This window comes from Alnus glutinosa, chromosome 4 (assembly GCF_958979055.1).
Source record: "Alnus glutinosa chromosome 4, dhAlnGlut1.1, whole genome shotgun sequence".
NCBI lineage: Eukaryota > Viridiplantae > Streptophyta > Magnoliopsida > Fagales > Betulaceae > Alnus > Alnus glutinosa.
In genome coordinates this window covers 16,379,129-16,385,811 of record NC_084889.1, presented here as the reverse complement: position 1 = coordinate 16,385,811, position 6,683 = coordinate 16,379,129, and the positions used below count along the sequence as shown (strand labels likewise).

General features: G+C 35.1%; 1 long non-coding RNA gene across 1 annotated transcript; it reads left to right on the top strand.

Annotated features, from left to right (window-relative positions):
* Window positions 1–6,043: 6,043 nt before the first annotated feature.
* LOC133865709 (uncharacterized) lies at window positions 6,044–6,683 on the top strand. The gene is made up of 3 exons (XR_009899793.1): window positions 6,044–6,311; window positions 6,390–6,455; window positions 6,554–6,683. It is a non-coding gene; the product is annotated as an uncharacterized LOC133865709 (long non-coding RNA).

Below are 6,683 nucleotides of genomic sequence, written 5' to 3'. Positions count from 1 at the left end.
GAATAACGAGTTTTACAAGAACTCAGCTACCAAAAACCCTATAAAGGGGACACAATGCATCAGGTAAAGGGGACTCAATTCCTCTTAAAAAAATCTTAACCCATTGCTATATTTTCACTCCAAACAAACATGCTAATTTCAACATCAGAGTGTCTCCAACCAAGCCCAGAGATCATTTGACATTCTTATTATTTTGCGGATAATCCAATGCCAATCAAGCCGTACAAAAAACTTTTTCAACAAGTTTGGTTTTCTTTCTCCATCCCAAAACAGCCATTTGTGTCTTGGGTGGCGATGATGGATGCGTTAACTACTGGCAGGAAGCTCTTAATTTGGAGATATAAGGGTGAGGTAAAGTGTGTGTTTTGTCGTTATGGAATTGAAGACAATGATAATTTATTTTTCTTTTGTGCTTTCAGTAGCCAAGTGTGGAAGCATGCTATGTAGCCTTGTAATGTTTTGAATCCCCCCACTAATTGGGATGATGTAGTTACGCTAGGGCTGCAGTGTTGTAGGGTTATTGTAACGATCCCAATTTTCCTTTAAGGAGATTTACGTAATTTTAGTAGTCATGGAGATTAATTTTTTAAAGAAAACAAAATTTTAATTCACATTAATTTTTCTCAAAATATTGGTAAATGAATAATTAAATGACAAATGAAAAATTCTAAAAGCTACATTTACGGAATTTTATCCACCATTTTTATTTTATTTTCACTATATTAAAAATATATCTCATTGTATCTAAACCCTAGAAGTAAAAGATGAGAATGAGACAAAACCCTAGCCTTCTATCTCACTATAGCCGTACCACTCTTTCTCTCTCTTCCTTTGTTCTCTCCACTACCCAAATAAATAGGAATATGACGAAAACCTAAACCACTTTTCCCTCCCCTAGCCGAATAGCCTACCCAAAAGGTAGGCGATGAGAATAAAAAATTTGAAACCAATTACAATCAAATTTGAATGTAATACTCTCTCGAATTATCAAGCAAATTGAAATGTCTTCCAAATTTTTTAATTGAATTATGTCCCCATAAATTACAATAAAATTGCAATGTACCCATTTTGTCCCATAAAAAGGCAAAAATACTCTTAAAAATTCTCAAAAAAGACAAATGTCCTTATAAATATGAGTTAATTTTAAAATCTAATGATTTTAAAATCTGATCCCTCCATTACATCTAACTGACCACACAAATGTCAGATGTTTGCGTGTGACCGATGAAAGTAATATTTATTTTCAAGCTAGCTGTTTCAAATTTTAAACCTAGCCACCAAACGCTAAAAATACGTTTGTTACCGAGGACACCGTTTGAGAGAGAGAGAGAGAGAGAGAGATAGAGGGAGAGAATTTTTTCCATACGACGGGTTTAGCCATGGGAGGAGAAGTGTGGAATTGAACCAGCTCAGCCGACAACATTTCAAGTGTTATATTCATTGAACAATTTTAATTTACCAAAGATTGCTGGCTGTTTGTGAGCTTGTACAACAATCTAAATTTTGTAGAAAGGGTTTTATATTTCACAGCCGTGAGTTACTGACAAGTGAGTAATATGCTTCCAAAGATAGTTCCCATGATTTTTTGTTAAATAGAAGAAGGGATGTGAAAGTTTAAGGTTTGGATTGATGCACTTATGCTTTGTAGTTTCCTGGCTGGTGCCAAGAATTGGGTTGTTGTTGCAGTGCATGAAGAGAGGGAATGGTTGGGTAAAGAAAGTGACGAAGTTGCTATGGTGGCTGAATTGGTTGGTTGTGTTCTGGATTCGTAGGTAAGATGTTTGACAAATGCCTGATTGAGATACAATATTGTTTACTTATATGAAGTTTCTGTAGATGCTATTATTTGAATTAATTTTAGTTATATGAAGTTTTTCTAAATGTTCCTTACAACTTGACTCGATTCTGGTTGGCGACAAATGGGTTATAAGAGTGTGCAATGAACACAGAAAATTTAAGAGTGGCAGTTGATTCTCTACTCATGCATGTTGCATATTAATACTATTCAATACAAAAAAATTGGATTTTGAAGAATTTTGTGTGGCTGTCGTAAGTGTGCATCAACTCGAAGGAATGGAGAGTTAGGAACAATATGCAAGCTTGCTTATGAGCTATTTGAGAAGGATGGGAACAGACTGATTATGATAGAGGAACTTGCCTTTTTACTCTAATATTTTTTTTGTGTGCATATTGCGTGCATCCTAACTATGAAATCTAAGTTTTTTTTTTTTTTTTTTTTTTTTTTTTTTTTTTCTATTATTTCTTTTGGTGCATCCTTATTGTGAAATCTAAATGTAACAAATTTATAAAGTAATGGACATTACCCATTTCTTTGTGTGCGTCCTTACTATGAACTCTTTTTTTTTTTTTTTTTTTTCTTGAGCAAATATTAGATATGGAAATTGGCTATTGAGTCTAATGCTTTTGTCTAATTCCAATTTTTTTATTAAGATTTCCTAACACAGATGCGAACATTTGTGATGGGGTAAATTCACTATTGACATTCAATGATAAATTTATACATTCGTGTGGTCGTTAGATGTAACGAAGGGCTGGGATTTTAAAATCTAAAATTCTCATATGAGTCCTCCATTACATCTAACGGACTACACAAATGCCAGCTGTTTGTGTGTTACCGATGAAAGTAATTTTTCGTTTTCAAGCCACCTATTTCAAATTTTAAACCTATCCACCAAACCCTAAAAATACGTTTGTTATCGAGGATGCCATGTCACAGAGAGAGAGAGAGAGAGAGAGAGAGAGAGAGAGAGAGAGAGAGAGAGAGAGAATATGTTTCTTATGACAGATTTAGCCATGGGAGGAGAGGTGTGGAACTGAACTAGCTCAAGTGACAACATTTCAAGCGTTATCTGCGTTGAACACTTTTAATTTAGTAGAGATTGCTAGCCGTTTGTGAGCATGTACACCAATCTAAATTTTGGAGAAAGGGTTTTATATTTCACTGCCGTGAGTTACTGACTTGTAAGTAATATGCTTCCAAAGATAGTTCCCCTAATTTTTTGTTAGATAGAAGAAGGGATGTGAGAGTTTTAGGCTTGGATCAATGCACTTAAGCTTTGTAGTTTCCTAGCTAGTGCCTGGAATTGGGTGGTTGTAGCAGCACATGAAGAGAGAGAATGGTTGGGTGAGGAAAGTGACGAAGTTGCCATGGTGGCTACACTAGCTGGTTGTGTTCTTGATTCGTAGGTAAGATGTTTGACAAAATGCTTGACTAAGATACAATATTGTTTTACTTATATGAAGTTTCTATAGATGCTATTATTTGAGTTAGTTTTAGTTATATGAAGTTTCTGTAAATGTTCCTTACAACTTGACTAGATTTTTGGCTAGCCACAAAAGAGTTATAAGAGTGTGCAATGAACATAGAAAATTTAAGAGTGGCAGCTAATTCTCTACTCATGCATGTTGCATATTGATACTATTCAATACATAAAATTGGATTTTGAAGAATTTTGTGCAGCTGCCATAAGTATGCATCAACTAGAAGGAATGGAGAGTTGGGAACAACATGAAAGGCTTACCTATGAGCCGATTGAGAAGGATGAGAACAGACCGATTATGATTGAGGAACTTGCCTTTGTACTCTAATAATCTCTCTCTCTCTCTCTCTCTCTCTCTCTATCTATATATAGAAATGCTATATGTACTTAAACTTTTACAAAAAGAGCCTTACTAAGATGATGTGGAGCTTATTCATTAGTATTCGTAGCATTTATTTTTATTAATTGTTTTGATCATTTCCAATGAACAAACTCCACATCAATTAGTAAGGCTCCATTTGTAAAAGTTGAAGTACATGCAGCATTTCTCATATATATTGTATGAATCTTGTGTGCATCCTTACTTTGAAATCTAAATGTAACGAACTTCTAAAGTACCTGGACATTTTCCATTTCCTTGTGTGCATCCTTACTGTGAACTCTAATAACTCTTTTTTCTTCTTTTTTTTTTCTTTTTTTTTTTTTGAGCAAGTGTGAAATCTAATATTTTTTCTTGAGCAAATATTAGATATGGAAATTGGTTATCGAGTCTAATACTTTTATCTAATTCCACTTTTTGATTAAGATTTTTTAACACAGGTGTAAACGTCTATGTGGGGTAAATTTACTATTGACATTTGATGATAAATTTGTACACTTGTGTGGTTCATTAGATGTAATAGAGGGCTCAGATTTTAAAATATGAGAATCTCATATTTTTAAAAATATGAGGTAATCCAAATCCATGAGGTTGAGTAGGCAAACATATACTGTCCTATGTGAGAAATTATTGGTTTCATTTTTTTTTATATATATTTATTGTCTATTTTCGTAAAAAAAAAATGTACAAATTTATCATTGAATGTGAATAGTAAATTCTTTTTTAAAAAGAAAATTGTTATGGGCCTGGATATTTGGTGGTAGGATTGATAGTGAAATGACAATAAAAGTAACAATTTGACACTTCAAGGGGCCAAGTCCTCCTCTAGCACATGGCTATAACCTCATGAGTTTTCTAATGATAATGTTCGGGATACCCATTCTATTGATGATGCTGAATTTAAATACAAATGATTCAAATAACTACTCACAAGAATGCAGGAAATAATTACCCACTAACCACAACATAGGACAACATCTACGGTTGAGACCCACCAACACTTAACTTCCCCTAAAACAACTGCCCACTACAATAATTGCCCATAAACAATTAACCCCAATTACATAACTTACAACTACTAAACATATTAATCCTACAACTACTAATTAAATACATTAACCATGATTTGACCTATAACAAACTCCACCCCTTCAAAGCACGTTGCCCACAAGGTGTAGTGTAAATAGACCTATTCCAACAAAATTCAGCCTAGCCCAAGCTATTAACCATTCCATACGTGCCCTTGCAAGTGTTGGAGAAGTCGATCCTTGCTCATCATCAACTTCATTGTAATCACTGGTTGGTTGGACAAGCTTCTCTTCATCCTTGAGCTTTTTGTCATTTTCAATAGTTGGATCATCTCCTTGATTGCTAGGAACAATGATTGTATTGGATACAACAACTATTAATGATGACGAATTAGAATTGGAAAAAGACATTCCAGCAAGGATCGTCCATTGTACTTGTGTGGGCTATTCTTCTTGCACTTCATCAATTTCTTGGCTCTCCACTTCTAACATTTCTTTGTGCATTGGACTCAATGTTTCTTTTATAATCTTCTCTTCTTGCAATCTGGCCAGCCCAAATGCTGCTCCTAGTGAGGTTGGTTTCAACATGGCAACAATAATTCTTACCTCCTCGTTAAGACCATCGATGAACATACACAACCAAAACTCCTCAGTCGAACTTCTAAGGATTCCAATGAATAGTACCTCGAATAGTAGCTCAAACTGTGATTGGTACTTATCGATTGTTGATGTCTGTTTAAGATTGATGAGAGCACTAACAAGGTTGTCAAAGGCATTGTCTTCTTTGAGCATAACCATTGCTTCTACTAACTCAGAATATCATGTACCTTTTGCCATCTCGCAAGATTGGTGCTCTGATACCACTTGTTATGGGCCTGGATATTCGGTGGTGGGATTGATAGTGAAATGACAATAAAAGTAACAATTTGACACTTCAAAGGGTCAAGTCCCCCTCTAGCACACGGCTATAATCTCATGAGTTTTCTAATGATAATACTCGGGATACGCATTCTATTGATGATGCTGAATTTAAATACAAATGATTCAAATAACTACTCACAAGAATGCTGGAAATAATTACCCACTACCCACAACATAGGACAACATCTACGGTTGAGACCCACCAACACTTAACTTCCCCTAAAACAACTGCCCACTAACAATAATTGCCCATAAACAATTAACCCCAATTATATAACTCACAACTACTAAACATATTAATTGTACAACTACTAATTAAGGGTAAATGTCTAATAAATCCCTTAGTCGGAGCGTCATTTGAAATCGATACCTTACTTTTCGAAAATCAACATTCGCTGCTTAACTTTTTCGCAAATTTGAAATCAGCCCTTCCGTAATTTTTCTATCCATTTTCACAACTTCTGTTAGGGTGAGTCACCGTTTGTCCACGTAGACATCGACACCTCAAGTTAAAAACTACGCCGTTTTTAATGTTGGCTTTACACATCAGCCCCAACGCATGCGAAATTTCTTTAAGCAAGAACCTGAGGCTTGAAGAACGTCAACTCTTAGGGAAGGATGATTAGAAAAGAAAAAAAGTTAGAAGAAGGAGAAGGAGCGGGTGGAATTGAAGACTTCTCTAATCAAACCCATGCAAATAAGGTTGAGTATCGGTAAGTTATCTACACCTTAGTTTCAGTTAGGATTTCTTGATGAAAGTTCCCCAATCTGATCGTTTAGGGTTTACAATCACCGTCACGTCCTGGGAAGCACTTCTTTGGGTGTGCCATGTATGATGCACAAAGGGTAAGTGAACCGTACCCTAGCTGTTTGATGATATACCCAAATCAGTAAAACCTATGTGAATGTATGTATAACCATTTTTCTTTTCTTTTTTTTGTTAGAAAGCCGGGCAATGTCGTTTTTTCCATTGGTTTGACAAAGAGACATGTCCCCATGGAAAGGAATTACTACCTCCATTGCGTGATGAATTGAAGTGCTTGAAGGAAAAGGTAATACAACTTAGAGCATGGA